The sequence below is a fragment of the Ursus americanus genome, chromosome 34, assembly GCF_024610735.1.
Source record: "Ursus americanus isolate L20-20 chromosome 34, mUrsAme1.1.p, whole genome shotgun sequence".
Taxonomy (NCBI): Eukaryota; Metazoa; Chordata; class Mammalia; order Carnivora; family Ursidae; genus Ursus; species Ursus americanus.
This window is the reverse complement of record NC_142160.1, coordinates 26,626,436-26,644,152: the sequence shown is the minus strand read 5'-3', so window position 1 is coordinate 26,644,152 and position 17,717 is coordinate 26,626,436.

Sequence of the window (17,717 nt, the reverse complement as noted above, 5' to 3'; positions counted from 1 at the left end):
GGAAGTATGAGAAAGCATGCCAATATGATAATCCCTAGAACAACACTTGAAAATAATTTGCTGAAGTCTGCTTTGCTACGGAGAGATGTGCAGAACCTAAGAGCCGGAGTAGAGAAGAGAAATGAAGAATAGAAACACTGAGGAGACAGGTTTTACAGCTTAGGGATTTTCCGAGGGGCCGAACCGGGTGGTTCCCCAGACTTGGCTGTAACACAGGTGTCTACACTTTGCTATATAACAGAACCTCCCACATAGGGACTTAAAGATACAGAACAGGGGCGCCTGGGTGGCACAGCGGTTAAGCGTCTGCCTTCAGCTCAGGGCGTGATCCCAGCGTTGTGGGATCGAGCCCCACATCAGGCTTCTCTGCTGGGAGCCTGCTTCTTCCTCTCCCACTCCCCCTGCTTGTGTTCCCTCTCTCGCTGGCTGTCTCTATCTCTGTCGAATAAATAAATAAAATCTTAAAAAAAAAAAGATACAGAACAGATTTCCTGGATTCAGCTTCCTTGGGCTGAGTAGAGGGAATGCTGGGAATCTGTATTTTAACAAGATGCTCTCCGATGATTCTGATGCGCACCAGAGTTTGAGAAAAACTACCCTACAGGAATTTTTAGTAAGAGGAGAATTAAAACGATAGAAAATCAAGCAAGCCTCTTTCCAGGTCAGAAAATTCCTTCTCCGGGCACCTGGGTGGCACAGCGATTAAGCGTCTGCCTTTGACTCAGGACGTGATCCCGGCGTTATGAGATCAAGCCCCACATCAGGCTCCTCCGCTATGAGCCTGCTTCTTCCTCTCCCACTCCCCCTGCTTGTGTTCCCTCTCTCGCTGGCTGTCTCTCTCTCTGTCAGATAAATAAAATCTTTAAAAAAAAAAAAAGAAAGAAAGAAAATTCCTTCTCAAGTGCCTGCCATCTACCCTGACTCTGGGGTATAATTATAGCAAATAAGAAATGTCAATGCAGTTTGAAGCTTAATAATGATAATGGTAATGATAATAATTATGATATAATGAAAAGGCAGTCAGGTGTTAGGAATAGAAAGGGACACAGCCATGTAAGAGAAGAAAGGCATCCAAATTCTAATTAGGAACTTTCAAAGAGAGCCTTAGGACTTCTAAGCCAACAGAGAATAATAACAGGGACTGGGTTTACCCTCCCATCTGAAATACCTGGAAAAAGCTGGACAAAATAACAAGATGTCAGATATAAGGTCATAACGGTTTTTCTCTCTACATACACTAGCAATGAACTATCAGAGGTTGAACTTTAAAAAAAAATGCTATTTACTATGCCATCATTATAAAATACTGAGGACTAAATCTGACAAAAGATGAGTAAGACATACTTTGAAAAATACAAAGCATTGCTCGCAGAAATTAAGGAATATCTAAATAAATTGAGAAATACGCTGTATTTGTGGGTCAAAATGCCAAGTAAAATTCTTGTGGGATTTTGTAGAAATTGATAAAATTCATATGGAAATGCAAGAACCTAGAAGAGCCCAAACTTTTAAAATGAAGAACGTAGTCAGGAGACTAACGCTACTTGATTAGACTTTCAAGACTTATTTTAAAGCTACAATATTCAGGGGTGCCTGAGGGGCTCAGTGAGTTAAGTGTCTATCTTTGGCCCAGGTAATGATCCTGGAGTCCTGGAATCGAGCCCCAGGGTCAGACTCCCTGCTCAGCAGGGAGTCTGCTTCTCCCTCTCACTCTGCCCCTCCCCCTCCCTTTCTGTCCCTCCCCCTCCGCCCCTCCCCTTACTGCCCCTCCCCGCCCCCTCTGCCTGGGGAGTTGGCTTCTCCCTCTCCCTCTGCCCCTCCCTCCCCCTCTGTCCTTCCCTCTTCTGCCCCTCCCCTCCCCCTGCTTGTGCTCTCTCTCTCAAATAAAAGAATAAATAAGATCTTTAAATCTACAGTATTCAAAACATATGGCATTGATGTAACAGACAGATAGATCAATGGAACAGAGTACAGAGTTCAGAAATGAGATGCACACACATACGGACAATTGATTTTTGACAAAGTTGCCAAGGCAATTCAGTAGAGAAAGGAAGGTGCGAACTGCTGGATTTCCACATGCCAAAAATTCAACTTGAATCTATACCTTGCACCACATAGAAAAACTCACTCAAACTATAACAGGCCTAAAGGCAAACCTAAAACTGTAAAACATGCAGAGGAAAACATAGGAGAAAATTTTGTGAGCTTAGGCTAGGCAAAGATTTTCTTAGATATGACATTGAAACATAATCCATAAAAAAATTGGTCAACAGAACTTCATTAAAATTAGAAATTTCAACTCTTCAAAAGAGACTGTTAAGAGAAAGGACAAACCACACTCTGGGAGAAAATATTTGCAGATCATATATGTGACAAAAAGCTTGTATGCATAATATATAAAGAACTTTCAAAATTGAGTAAGAACACAACCAACTAAATTTTTTAAATGGGCAGAAGAAAAAAAATTGGCAAAAGATTTGCATAGACACTTCACAGAGGAAGACATACGTTGACAAATAAGCACGAGAAAAGATGCTCAACATCATTGTAATAATGGAAATACCAGTTAAAATTACAATGAGATAGCACTCCCCGCTTCCTGGAATGACTGAAATTAAAATGATTAACCATATCGAGTGCTGGTAAGAATGTAGATCTGCTGGAACTTTCAGACACTGCTGATGGGAATGTAAAATGGTCCAATGACTTTGGAAACCAGTTTGGCAGTTTCTGAAAAAGCAAACCATACAGCTACCATATGAGCTAGTCATTCTATTCCTAGGTGTTTTCCTAAGAGAAAGGAAAACATATGCACATAAAGTTTGTAGTAGCTTTATTTGTAACAACCCCGAACTGGGAATAGCCCACAATTCTCAACATCTGGATAGACAGATTGTGGTACATCCATTCAATGGAATGCTACTGAACAATAAAAAGGCATTAATTCTTGATACCAGAAGCGACATAGACAAACGTCAAGATCGTTATGCTGGGTGAAAGAATAAGAGTACAGATTGCATGATTCTATTTATATGAAATCCTAGAAAATACAAATCATGGTGACAAAAGCAGAGGAGTGATTGCCCGAGTTAGTATGGGGTCTAGGTGGGAGAGATTATAAAGGGACGTGGGGAAATTTAGGAGGGCAATGGATATGTTGATTATTTGATTGTGAGGATAGTTAAACAGGTACATACATATGCCAAAACTTATCAAATGGTGTATTTTAAATGTGGGCAGTTTGTTAATTACATCCTACTAAAGCTACTTTTTAAAAAGGAAGATCTTGTTGAAGTCACTTCCTGTGACTCTTCGATAGCAGCTGGGAGAGTAAATTTAGAGCAGAATCTGGTGACGAAGCAGCCTTGGGTCACTTGGCTGGCTACCCACCACCCGAACCATCTCTTCCAGGGTTCCAATCACCTCCAGAGCCCGCAGAGCCAAAGTGTGGCTCTGGCTGTATCTGGATTATAATTAAAGCTGCAGAGAACCCAAAATGAATTAAGTCTCCCCAGCTAATGTGTCACTCCTAATTTAATCTAATTGGCCTCTGAGTGAGAGCCTCAGTCTGCCTCAGAGGCAAAATTTTCTAAATGAAGTGAATTTAAACTGCTAAGTAATTGCAAACTGGGGGGCTTTATGGTAAGAACAATTGTTATTTTGTTCTTTGATTACTTGCTCAACTGGATTATTCACTCATTACCATTGGAACCACTGGGACTTTGAAGCGGTGCCCTTGCAGCATGTAAATAAAGCATTTCACAGGACAGACCAGAAAGGAGGGTCCCCCAAACCAGGCTGGCTGCTGATGATGTTGATTTTCTGAGTGTTTGGAGAATCTTAAAGCATATTTCGTGAACAAATGAACAGCCTGTACCACCCATTCAAATAACCTGCAGCTTACTACCCCTGTGTTTGGAGACATCGATGTTTATTTAGCCCCAGGATCTAGGTGATGAGTGTTGAGGTCATCCTATTTCTTCAATTTAACTTACTGTTCCACAGTTTTGACCTTAGGATACAGCCTGCCGTACCTCGGTAGACTCCTATGGCAGACATGGGGAGAAAAAAAAAAAAACCAAGGATCTGTGTTCTGGACTGTTTCTCAACTCCTGTGTGATGTGGACAAGTTGCTGGACCTCTCTGAGTCACAGACAGGGAGGTTCTGTGGGGAAAGACCAGCTTTGCAAGAAGAATCCACCGGCTGCTACCATTGCTCAGCTACTTCTCGCACAAATCATTGAACTTCCTTGGGCTTCAGTTCCCTTCTCTTGAGCGGTAACAGCCCGCTCACAGAGCTGCTATAAAGATTGAACGTGATCAGCTCTGTGAAGCATTTCATACTTGCAAATGCTATTATTTCCCTCATCTGTAATGAAGGGGGGGCTTGAATGGTCCGTGTTAGTTTCCTGTGGCTGCCATCACAAGGCACCATGACCTGAATGACTTAAACCAACAGAAATGCATTCCCTCACATTTCTGGAGACCAAACCTGAAATCAAGGTGTCAGCAGGGCTGTACTTGGTTTGATGGCTCTAGGGAAGCATCCTTCCTTGAGCTCCTGGTGGCCCTGGGCGGTCCTCGGTTTGGTGGCGCCATCATTCCAGCTTTTGCCTCTTTCCTCACGTTACCTTCCCTTCTGTGGGTCTCACATCTCTCTCCACCTTTCTCTTATAAGGGCATTTGTCCTTGGATTTAGGGCCCACCTGGGTAATCTTGAGTTATTTCTTCTGAACAACCTTAATTACATCTGCTGAGAACCTTTTTCCAAATTAAGGCCACATTCAGAGGTTCTGGGCGGACATATGTTTTGGAGGGGGACCACCATTCAACCACTACGGTCCTCTTTAACGTTATTGTCCTTCTGTTTTGTTTCCGATGTCAACATTTGGCCAAACTTAAACAAGTTTGAGGGGTGCCTGGGTGGCTCAGTCAGTTAAGTGTCTGACTCTTGATTTTGGCTCAGGGTTGTGAGATTGAGCCCATGTTGCTCTCTGCACCAGGCATGGAGCCTGCTTAAGATTCTCCCTCTCCCTCCCCCCCCTTAAAAAAAGGTTTGAGTTGTCTATTGAATAGTATAAAAGCCATGACCAATTCTGACATTTTCATATTGCCCTAAAATACGTTTTTTCAGTATTTCCACGTAAAAAATGCATCTAATAATTTGCTATGTATGGTAGGAATAGGGGCTTTATAGAGAACAAAAATTTATTGATGACAAATTTATGCAAACTGGACAAAGAAATAAAAAAATTCAAGCAGCCTGTGGTGCCGTAACAAAGAGAATGTTTGGCCGGCAAGAGTTGGATTTGATTATTTAGGAAGTAGGAGGAACAACTGTCACCGCTGAGTCAGTTTGCTAGAATTGATGCTTCTTGGTTAATGATTTTTTGATTTCTCCTTCAGCTGGTAGATGCCTACTAAAAGCTTCAGTTGAAGATAGAAAGAGGAAGATGTTGGAAGGGCTGTTCATAATAGATAATAGCAGCTCACGGTACTTCCTTTGCAGATGGTCAATAAAATTATGCAAGTGTGGGATGTCTCCACGTTCTCTGATCCTCATTTTAGAGATTGAGCCACTGAGGAAGTCTAAGGACATGGGATGTGTCACTGGAGCCATAACCACCAGATTTAAATCAGGGTGAAATGGACATTAGTTGAGTTAGCCTATTCTCAGATGATCTGTTTTAAAGTATAGGATTGGATCCATAGCATGAGTCATAAAGGTGGCTGGATTTTATATTCTCTCCACCTTGTGGAGAATAAGGTCAGTGCAGACTCTCTCTTCCTCTGGATCCTCCTGGCCATGGATAATGGGAAGTTGCTGTGTTGGTGACCACCCTGATAGGTCCTCTCCGTACTTCCGATATCCCCTGGGCCACCGCCCATGCTGTCCCAGCCAATGACTCAGTCTTGGAATATGTACTCATCAGTACTTGCCTGAGAGAAGAACTCTAACTTCTTGGATCTCCGTTCTAAGAAGGTGGTTACATGCACAGCTAGTCTGTGTTTTCTGAGGGTTTTAGAGGTGGGCAGCCTGGACCTTGGGGAAGAGATCTCTGTCTCTGAGGGCTGTGCTCTTGGGACTCGATCAGGGTGTTTCTAGTTTGCATCTCCAGCTCTATTCTCCCTCCTTCTCCAGCGGCTGTAGGCCTTGGGAAGTTGAGCTCTAGGAAGGCATCAAGGATTCCCTTGCTCTCTGGCTCCCAGGTGGGTTCAGCCATTACAGTGTTGCAGAGAGAGGGAGAAAAGTGAGGTCGGGGCGTTTTATTAATGTTCCTTCAGGGCCACCATTGGCTGGCCACATCCCTCCACCCACGGTCTCAGCTCCTGACTGGCAGCCCCTTCCACCCTGCCCTCTTCGTGTATGGGTTCTGGTAACCTTCAGGCCTAGGAATAGTAATGAAGTCCTCCCAGCCTTTACTTGCTCTGGTGTATTGCATCCTCTCCTGTGTCTTACTTTCCCCCTGCACAAATCCTTGTCAAGAGTCCCTTCACGCAGTTCTTCTGAAATCATCCTGAGTTGAGTGCGCCATCTGTTTTCCATAGAGATCTTAACCAATGCAGTTCCTTCATTTATAAAAATTTAAAAAATAATATCCATCTCATGACGTCTTCAGGATTAAATGGGATAACACATGAAAAGCACTCAGCATAATAATGAGCACATAGTTTTCTGTTCAGTAACTGATAGCTCAAGACATATTTCAGAGTGGAGCTGGTATGGCACTCTGATTGATGGTATGGAACACCAATTCAATTCAATTCAATTCAATTCAATCCTACCGATATTTATTAAGCTCCCACTAGGTGCAAGGCACAGAGCCAGCCATTTACCAGGTTACAAAAAAAAAAAAGGTGCATTAGTGAATTCATCACAGTCCACTCCTTCAGACAACTCACAACCAGCAGCTTTCCCCCCAACATTCAATCATAATTTGACAAATATTTATTAAGGGCCTATGTTAATAATACTTGGGGATCAAACAGTGAGTAAAAGAGACACACCCTTGTTCTCAGCAAGAGGACAGGCTACTGGGAGGAGAGAGGCATCAATCATATAGATACTGATATCAGTGGGTATGTTTTACAAACTGATATGAAGGCTCTGAAGGAAGAACACTTGTTTCCGTAATGTCTAAAACCTGGTCTGAACCAGGTCAGAGAACGCTTTGCTGAGGGCATGATATTGATGTAAAAGGGGGAGTAGGATTGAACCAGGCAAAGAGCAGGCGAAGGAGAGCACCCTACTCAGAAGAAACCCCACGTGTGAAGGTCCTGGGGAGGGAGGGACACAATTTGTCTGAACTGGAAAGAGGGAAGGAGGGGCTAGTGATGGAATATGGGAAACGATACTTGAGAAGTGGGGGTGGGGCAGATGGCCTGGGCTCAGTAGGCCAGGTCTTTATTTAAAACAGATGAAGAAGCAAAGCCACTGGAAAATTTCAACATAGGGGTTCCATGATCTTACCAAGGTTTTGGAAACATTACTTGGGCCGCAACACAGGGAATAGGGTAGGTAAGAGAGTTAGGAGGCTTTTGCCATAGTCTGGGTGAAAGATAACTTGAGCTGGACTGGTACCAGAGGAGCTGAAGAGAACTGGACCAATCCAGAAGGCATTACAAAGATAAAACGAACAAGAAAGTTGAGTGTGGGGTGAATACAGAGAATGAGGGAGGAGGGTATCAAAGAAGAATCCTAGGTTTCTGTCTGGTTGGTGATGTCATCACCCGAAAGTTAAAATATTGGCTGAAGATTTGGTTTGGTGTGGAGGGGGGTAGGGAGACCATGAGTCTTGAGTTTGGTATGCTTTTTGAGGCACCTAGGTAGGGAAGTCAAGACGCAATTGTAGCTGACAACACCCAATGCTGGCAAGATGTGAAACCATAGGAACTCTCATACATAGCTCGTGGGAATGCAAAGTGGCACAGCCACTCTGGAGGGCAGTCTAGTGGTTTCTTACAAAACTGTCCATACTCTTACCATATAATTTAGCAGTTAGGCTCCCTGGTATTTACTCACAGGGGCTGAAAACTTACATCTACCCAAAAATCTGCACAAGGACTTTAGAGCAGCTTTATGCGCAATGGTCAAAACTCGGAAGCAATCAAGATGTCATTCTGTAGGTGAATGGATACATAAACCATGGTACTTCCGGACAACGCAATACTATTCAGCACTAAAAAGAAATAAAAAGAAAAGAGCTACCAAGTCATGGAAAGACATGGAGGAAACTTAGATGAATATCACTTGGGAAAGAAGCCAAACTGAAATGGCTACATACTGTAGACTCCAATTATATGACGTCTGGAAAAGGCAAAACTAGGGAGACACTAAAAAAGATCAGTTGTTGTCAGGGATGGGGTTGCGGGGAGGGCTGAATAGGCAGAGCACAGAGGATATGTGATATTGTAATGATGGAAATACGTCATTAAACATTTGTCCAAACCCATGAAATGTACAACACCAAAAGTGAACCCTAATGTAAATTAAGGACTTCGAGTGATTGTGTAGTTGCATCCTTGGTAACAAATGGTGAATGATGTTGATAATGGGGTAGGCTATGCATGTGTGGGGCCTGGGGTGTATGGGAAATTTCTATACCTTCCCGTCAATTTCGTAATGATCCTAAAACTTCCCTAAGAAATAGTCTCAACAAAAAGGGAAGGAATCGGATATGTGGGTCTGGACCCCTAAGGTGAGATCTAAGATGGAGATTGGATTTAGAGGCCATTAGAAAACAGATGGTAATTAAAATCATGAGCTGGTCTTGGGAGACTACCCACTGAGAGGGTCCATGAAGAACTCAAGAGGTAACAGGAGTAGCAGGAGAGAGTGGGACAAAGAAATCCAGAGTGTTGCAAGAAAAAGGGAGCAGTCAGATATGTGTTCCTAAGAAGTCAAGAGGAGAACTGAAAATTATCTGTTAAGTTTAGCAACATGGAAGTCATCAGTGACCCTGGCAAATGTTCTTTTGAAGGGCAAATGGAAGTGAAAGCTAACCTCCAGTAGGGTGAGGAAATGGACGGAGTTTTTGTACTCAATGACCCTTTTTCCATCTTCTCAAGAGGTGAAGCTGTAGCTGGAGAGGAGGAGGAGGGTTAAGAGAAGGATTTTGGGGGGCACCTGACTGGCTGAGTCAGTAGAGCATGCGACTCTTGGTCTTGGGTTGTGCGTTTGAGCTCCACATTGAGTGTAGAGATTACTAAAAAAAGAGAGAGAGTAAGAGAGTGAAAGAACGAGTAAGTGAGAGAGAGAGAGAAGGATTTGGGTTTCCTTTTAAGATGTGAAGGATTTGAACATATTTAACTGATAATGGGACGGATCCATTTGAGAGGAGGTAGCTGAATGGGCAAGAAGGACGCGGGGGAGGCAGGGCAGAGTTTGCTGAGAAGGCAAGTGGATGGATTCCAGAGCTCAGATGCAGGATTGGCTTTAGGAAAAAGGAAGGAGCATCAGTTGGGGCCGGTGGAGTTTGATTTCTAGCGGAGGCAGGAGAAGTTGAAGAGCTCCTACGTGAGGCTATTAGTTAATCGGTGAAGGAGTAGGTGAGCGGCTGGAAGTTTTAGAATGGGTGAGTGAACTGAGTGGAGAAACGTCTGACAGTGTTGAGAACAAAGCTTGGCTTTATGAATTTGGGGGGGAGCCCCATGTATCCAGTTGGTGTGACTTTCTCCAGCAGTGTCCAGGGGAGAGAGCAGACGGTTGGGTACATCTAGGGGGAGGTGATGGAAGACAGGAGGGCAAGGCGTTGAGAGAATTGCCAAGAATGACCTCGAATTCATGTCTCGTGCAATCTACGCTGGAAAAGGAAGGCTGGAACAAAGAAGTCACTGGATTAGGAAAAAGTAAAAGATGACCAAAGCTGAGCTCACTTGCTCTGTAAACGTTCCCCTTGTTATCTTGGGGAGAAGTGATTCTGCCTTCCTCCTGGTTCCTCAGGCAGCCACGGACATGTCATCCCTCACCCGATGCAACAGTCGTTTATACTTACAATGCGCCACAAAACTTCGCTAAACCTACTATGTGCTGTCAAAGACTAAAGCAGACTATCAGAGCCATTCATAAATATAATGACAATAATAATAACACTGAGTTTTTTACTGGCGGGCGAGGGAACACACCGGAAAAGAAATACACTGACTTGTTCTCTGGGAGGAGGAAACCCAGGGTTTGCGTCTTCAGAATTAGGAAAAACAGGATTCGTGGCGACTATGCTCATTAAGGATTGACAACAGGTCCCCTGGAGAGGACGGCTTAGAAACAGTCCCTTTGTTCTTTGGTCACAAGAGTCCTCAGCGACTTCCCGGGTGGGCCTAGCAAGCTGGGTAGCTGCAGCCGGCTGGAACCAGTTGAGGTGACGTGGCGCTCACGTTTGATAGTCTCAGCGAGTGCTGCTCTAGCGAACACGTTCTCCTTCCCCAGGGCGATGCGTTGTTCTACGCCCCGGGAAGCAAGGGCGATTCCTGGCCTCCTCGGAGCTTACAGCCCAGTGTGGGGGGCAGAAGAGTAATTGGGAAGGTAAAGAGCAGGGTAATAAGGAGATGATGGAGAAGTCCAGGTGATGAGGGAACAGAAGGCAAGCTGAGGACAAAGCAGAGCCTGACACCCCCAACCCCCCCCCCCCATGGGATGTATGTGACATTCCTCAGGCACTCCTCCCTGCCCTAAAGGACAAAGAAATAGTTAACCTATAGATACCACAATCCTGCAAGATTTAAGTCTCCCTCAGTTTACAAATGTCTTTAGCAGTTTACAAGAACGAAGCATTTCTATCAATAAGCTAGCTTCCGGAAGGGAATGTAGATACAATTAAATGTCCTTATAATCTGCAGCTTCCAGGAAGTTCCCAACCATCTTCATGTTAATACCTTACTAGAGGGAAAACAATGGCAAGGCCTCCGGTATCTTGTGAATCTTCTTTAACATATGAAAGTATTTCCTCAACCTCCCTTTTTTCCTTACCTCCCCCAACCCCATGGTATATAACAGCCACCTCTCACAACCCCGCTGCAACAGCTCTTTCTGCCCACGGGTCCTGTCCCTGTGTTTTAATAAACCACCATTTTGCACCAAAGATGCCTCAAGAATTCTTTCTTGGTCGTCGGCTCCGGACTCCACCCCACTGAACCTCACGTATATTCCCCGACCTCATCACAGGCGGCGGGGAGGCCCCAGGGAGGCTAGCTGACCCGGCGTAGGGGGCTGGGCCTCCAGAGACCTGTCTGGTGGCCAGAAATTACCAAGGACAAGGGAGCTTGGGGAGGTGGGTGGATTGTTTCGGTGAGGAAGCAGCAGGTGGCCCAGCCAGACCTCACACAAGACCTGGATTTGGAGATTCTGGAAACCAGGCAGGCAGAGTGTGGACTCTGGAGTCAGCTCGTCTGAGTTAGAACCTTGTTCCCTGCTTATTAACTGTGACCTTGGGAGACCTACTTAACTTCACACCACAGTCACCTCCTTTGTCGAAGGGCAATCACAGCAGCACTTACTCATAAGGGCACGTGGACCCAATGAGATAATTGGTTTAAAGGCACACTTAGCATGATACTAGTGCGTGTAACAGGCACTTAACAAATATCTGCTGTTATTACTCAGGGGCAAAGAATGCAAGAGAAGGAAGGAATCTTGCAAAAACATCTAGTTCTACCTCATTTTTCAAAGAGATTGAATGACCTTCCTAAGGTGGACGGGTTTCTAGAAGAGCGGGTCCTGGATCTGGGTGTTCACTTTCTCGGTTTTATCTGATGATAAAGAAACAATACATTTAGTGCCTGAGTTTAAATCCCCCTCTGCTAAAAGAGATTAAGTGACATTCCTCAGGTGGGCTGGTTTCCAGTGGAGCTGGTCCTGGCTTCTGGGTGTTTCCTTTCTGGGTCTCATCTGACGATTAAGAAACAGCATGTCTAGTGCTTGGGTTCAAATTCCCACTCTGCTACTGACGACTTTGTGGCGTTGGACACCCGAGTAAACCTGTCTTAAACTTCTGCTACAGATGGGGTTAAACACCCCCGTGGGTTGTGGGAGCCTACTGAGTGGATCAGAACCTGTGTACCCAAGTCATCGTAATTCCCCTCACACGTCCCGGCTCCTGTGTAGTCAAAACCTGGGTGAAAAAGGAGACTCTGCCCTGATCCTTTCCTTTTCAAGAAGGGATTAAACTAGATGCCAGGACACCAGCAAGAAACCCAGCCCAGGTGGCTTCCTTAAGCCTGCTTTCTGACCTTGCCTCTCACTTGCTAAAATGAGAAGGCATCACAGGGCAGCCAGGTCTCGGGTGAGCACCCAGGTGGCCATGCGAGAGTCACATTTCCCTCTGCACCCTTTGGTTCAGGGAGTGGCCTTGGAGAGTTTGTTCGTGCGTAGTAGGTCCTAATTCGTCGCTGCAGAGTGAGATGTGGGAGGAAAGGCAAAAGTGCAGGGGCTCTTGGGGAGCAGACGGAACACTGCGAGAGGGAGATGAGAGCTTCAGTGGAAAGGTGGGGTTTGGTGACATGTGGTGGTGGTCTTAAATGCCCAGCTCAAGAGTCGAGTGTGTTTTTCCCAGACAGTGGGGAGCCATGAGAGGTTCTGGAGTGAGGGAGTGACAAAATCTGAGTGCCTTCAGAGGAGATAAAACATTCAGGGCAGAGATGGAAGATGAGAGAAAGGGGACTGGCAAGAAGTGGGGGAATAGGAGAGCTGTTTCAGAAGCAGAAGCAGCGTGACCCGATTGGGTGTGGGGCCCGGGAATGCAGCAGGGCCAAGACTACGCTGAGATGGCTGGTCTGTGTGATTAGATAGGTGGCGATGTCGTGTTGCCCAAATATCGTGCTTGGAGTCCCAGATTGATTCCATGTGGTGTCTGAAGCGTGGGGGCTTCTGGGTAGATCGGGACCTCCCTGCATCGTGGTTCTCCTTGCTCATGGACGCCCTGTGCAGCCCCTGGTAGAAAAGGAGCCCCTGCCCTGATTCCTTCCTTGCCAAGGTCTCTGCTGCCACTGGCCTGTAGAGGCTGTCACGCAGACGGTCACAGGAGCCTCCTGCTTGGTGTTTCTTGCTCCATTTTCTCTCCACTTCAGTCTAGGAAAAGTAGTATCCTGAACATGCGTTTCGTCATAAAACTTTGATGGCCCTCTGTGGGCCTCAGGGGTGCTTCTCAAACTCTCTGGGGGTGAAGGTCTCGTTTTAAAAAAACATTTCCAACCCATCATGGGCCATTATTTTTATAAAATCCCATACAAATGAATTTCTAGAAAAATGAAATCAAAAAGATGTAAAATACAGGCCCCAAATATCTATTATTGGATATTTGTTCTGTCCCATTGCTAGAGCTTTTTATTCTCTCAGTTTCTGTATTTATCGTGGACAGGTGACTGCAGAGCAGAGTGGCAACGGCCTACAGGACAACGGACTCCTCCTTGTCCCGTGCAAACCCTCTGTAGTCTCTGCCAACCTACCTTCCAGGCCAACTCTCCAAGTTGTCAACCTGCTTTGCTCACTGTCCTTCAAACTCATCTTCGGCTTTCTCATGCTATTTCACGTTCCAGAATGTTCCATCCTGGCTACCAATCCTCTAAATCCTGACAGCAGCAGCAGCAGCAAGAGCTGGAGACTGAGCATCTACTAATTTCCAGGCACTATGCTTTTCCTCACGATTTCATTGGATCTGAGTAACAGGTAAGTACTAACATTTGTAACGTCTTCTGTACATTAGAGCAGATCCAGTGTTATCACTGTAACAACAATCATTGGCCAAGGAAAGGTCATTTATCTGGGCCAGTGAGAGTTCAACACTGGGGTTTTGCTGGAACTGGGGGAAGAGCTGAGCTGGTGGAACTGGAAATGCCCGTGGTCATACATGCTCCCCTGAGGGGAAGGATGTCTGAAAGCCATGACGCACAGAGAGAGCTGCAGGGACAGACCCTGCCTCTCTCCCCAGTTCCAGTCCTCTTCACTTATTAGAGTGGAAGCTGGGATATGCCACTTAGTTCTTCACTGAGGACAAAAACCTTGCTCTCCAGCTCCTGGGATGATTGTCCTGGCAGAAGAGAGCCACCTATCCTGTGTCATGCCCCTTTCCAGGGCAGCTAATGACAGGTTGACATGGGGATATAATTGCTGACCCTCTTGCCCCAACTCAGGACAACTCTGAAGGGTCATCCCGGCTTAGAGCTCCCTGCAAGGCTGGGTGAGCTCTTTACTGCAACTGCACCATGCCTCAGTTTCCCCCTCTGCCCTGTCCTGCTGCTGCAACAACCAGCCTGTTGCTAATATTATCAGCAGTGGTAAGAAAATAGGGTTAATTTCTTCTACAAGAGAACAGACCATTGGGTCATGGGGTGGAGCAGACGGAGAAGAGGAGGAAACATAGAAATAGAACAAGGCGTGGGAAGGAGCTCTAAGAGGTCAGTGGGTCCAAAGCAGGATATGCCCTATGAGGAACAGTTGAAGGAAGTGAAAATATTGAGTGGAGAATTAAAGACTTAGGAGGATTATGACAGCCTTCTTCATCTTTGACAGGCAATCAAGTAGAGGCTGGATCAAACCCCTGTTGGGTTTTCCCCTTGATCCCCCGCAGTTCATCCCCACGTGTTTAGATCAGGTCGTACCACTCCAGCTTAAGACCCTCCAGTGGCTTCTGGCCATACTATTTATGGAACACAAGGGTCTTGTTAATGATCTGGAAGTCTTTCATTATCTGGTTCTTGCTTCATTTTCCCACCTTATGTCTTATGTATCTCTCCCTCACCCATCCTTCTAGCTTCACTGGCCTTCCTCTTGCTGTTCCTTGAATACACCAGCCCATTGCTACCTCAGGGCCTTTGCACCTGCTGCTCTCTTTGGCTAGTCTTCTATGAGTTCTTCACTCACCCCATTCCTTTTTTTGTTCAGTCTTGAATGAAAGCTCATTTCCTAAGAAATGTTCCCTTGACTAGCTCCTGCCTTATTGCTCTGTTTTATGCCCTCCATAGCATTCTTTGCTCCTCAAAATGGTTTTTTATCTTTGCTTATTGTGTGATTCTGTCTCCTGACTATCTCTCACAAAGAATGTAAGCCCACATGGGAAGAGATGTATCTGTCCTGTTCACCACTGTAACCCCGGCATGTGGCATGGTTTTGTCACACAGCAATAACTATTCGTTGAGTAGAAGAATACATGCGCACCAGCCTAAGAAGCGGCTCCAGAGCTAACAGGTGGACATTTTCTAGAGCAGATTGTCAAAGCTGTGGTTGGCAGGCTCAAAGCCTCGCCACGGGGGTGAATGTCACTTAGCAGGGAACCAGCAGGCCCTTGGGAATGTGGAGTTTACAGTCAGATAGATCAGGATGGGGGTCTTGGCTCTGCCCCCTCCCAGCTGGCCACAGGCCTTCAACAGATCCCTTGACCTGGAAAGCCTCAGCTCCCTCATCTGCAGGGATACGAGTACGAGCTGAAGCCGCCCCACAGGGGCGCTGGGTTGATTAAACTTGGAAAGCCCTCAGTGAGTGCCGGGCACCTAGCAAGGGCCAGACAGGCGTTAGCTGTTAGCTCTGCAGTTTGGCTGCTCAGTGTCTATTGCTCCAGAGACGACAGGTCCCACCTCCGTTACTTGCACGAGGCCACGAGAGCTGGGGTTCACCTAAGGAAGTTCCGTGCTGCTATAATCCCTTTCTCAGCAACCAGTTGGTGTTTTGTGCCCCGTGACACTAACTGTCCTGGGGGCCGGGGGAAGCCAGCAGAAGTGCCCTGGGTTGGGGGGGAGGGCGTCGTGGGTGGTGGAGGCAGTGAGTTACGTCTAGACTGTTACTTCTCCAGCTCCTGCCACTGACACAGAGCTGACCTCCGGGGGTTGGAGCCGGGTGAGGCCACGGTGGTCACCGTTTCTTCACAGGACTTCTAGCTGTTACAAAAAGCCCTAATAGGGCACACACGACTCCGCTCTGCACCAGTGCGTGAATCGGGGCGTGTTTTGTGATGAGGGAGGAGGGGAAAGCTAGCATCCGGCTGGCAGCAGCTCTGCCATGGGGGCAGGTGGAGAAGGGAGGGAGAAATCTCGTGGGCGGGGGTGCCCACCTTCCTTTGGTCCTCTACCTCGCTCCGTTTCTGGCTACCATGCAGGTGAAGGGTTTGTGCGTCTTGGCCCAGAAAAGAGCTAGTCACAGTCAACCACCGTAACGCAGGGGAACATTATTGCACAATAGATAAATGTAGGCTGAGCTGTCATCCGCATGTCCCTTCACCCCTTCGTGATGGCAAGGGAAGTGTCTTTCTTCTGTTCACTGTCCGTATAACGAAGGGCACACCGACATGGCGTGTACTTACCTCGGGCTGGGCACAGTTCTGAAGCCCTTCACCTGCGTCGTGTAGAATCCTGTGAGGTGCTACGGTCATTAGCCCCAGTTTACAGACAAGTGAACTGTCCCTCAGTGAGGTTAGTAACTTGCACAGGCTTACACCACCCGTGAGGGGCAAGGGGGGACTGGGACCCAGGCCATCTGACTTGACCACCACGTAAAGCGGCCTATGGCTGAGGGGGCTGGTTGGCCTTCTAGCTGGTGGGCTTGCCATCACTGAGGGTGCCGGGGATCAACAGCGGAGCCAGACAGAGGTCTCTGGCATGTATTCAGTGTGTTGGCTTGGAACTGAGCGCTCGGCCCATATCATCCATGGCACGCTCGTGACACCCAGCTAGACACCCGTCTCACTTCCCAGACAAGCTGGGATGAGAGAGACTGGGTGACTGGCCGAGGTCTGTGCGCCAGTGAGGCTGGAGCTGGGAATCCAGCTGGCCTGCCTAACCCCAGTCCTGAGCTCTTCCGAGCTTACCAGGGCTGCTTTCCAAGTGATTACACTGTCGGGGGGGGGGGGGGCGGCTAGATTGGGCGAGCTGACTTTCAGGGTCCTAGTTCATCGGACATCTCCAGGCGCTAAATGTCTGACACGTAAAGGGAGCTTTATGTCACACGAGTGGAGCTGCTGTAACTGGTTTCTAGGCCACAGTAGTAGTCATTACATTTCAGAGGTTGTATTTAAGGAAATATTTCGCTTCCGAACCTTTTTTCTCAGTGAGGGTTTCCTTCACTGCTCTAGTTTTTAACCCCTCGCCCCAACATTCCCTGTCCCCATTTCCCATTGCATTTTCCTCTACAGCTCTTACCACTCATCTAACATACAAATCTCTGGTTGGTTGATTTTTATTGTCTCTGCTAAGATGTAAGGTCAAAGAAGGCAGGAGTTTTGCCTGTTTACTTCAGGCTCCGTCCCCAGCGCAGCACAGGACAGTGCGCCGCACATAGCACGCGGTCAGTAAACTTTCCACGAATCAATGTGTGAACCGTCTTAAGGCAACACCTTTGTGGCTACAAAGAAATCAGGATGTGGTCTATGGAGTCTCTAGCCCCACGGTGACATTCAGGGGACACTTCCCTGTGTCTGCGACTGTTTTTTTCTGCCAAACGAAGACACTGAACACTGTGGTCTCTAACAGCTCTGGAATTCTAGGAATCGTAAAAAGAAGAGGCCCGAATGAACGCTCCAGCCATGAGCCATCAGACCAGTGAGGGACAGGGAATCCACTTCTCCGGGGGGTGGTGAGAAGAGCCAGGCGGCAGGCCGCGCAGGTTGGCGGAGGGCAGGTGGCAACGGGGCTTGGGAGCCGCGGGGGCGGCGGCAAGAAGCCCGACGCTGGGACCCCGGAGCCGGCTGGAGCGCGGGCAGCCCTGCGGTAACCTGCCGAGCTTCCGTCTTACAACT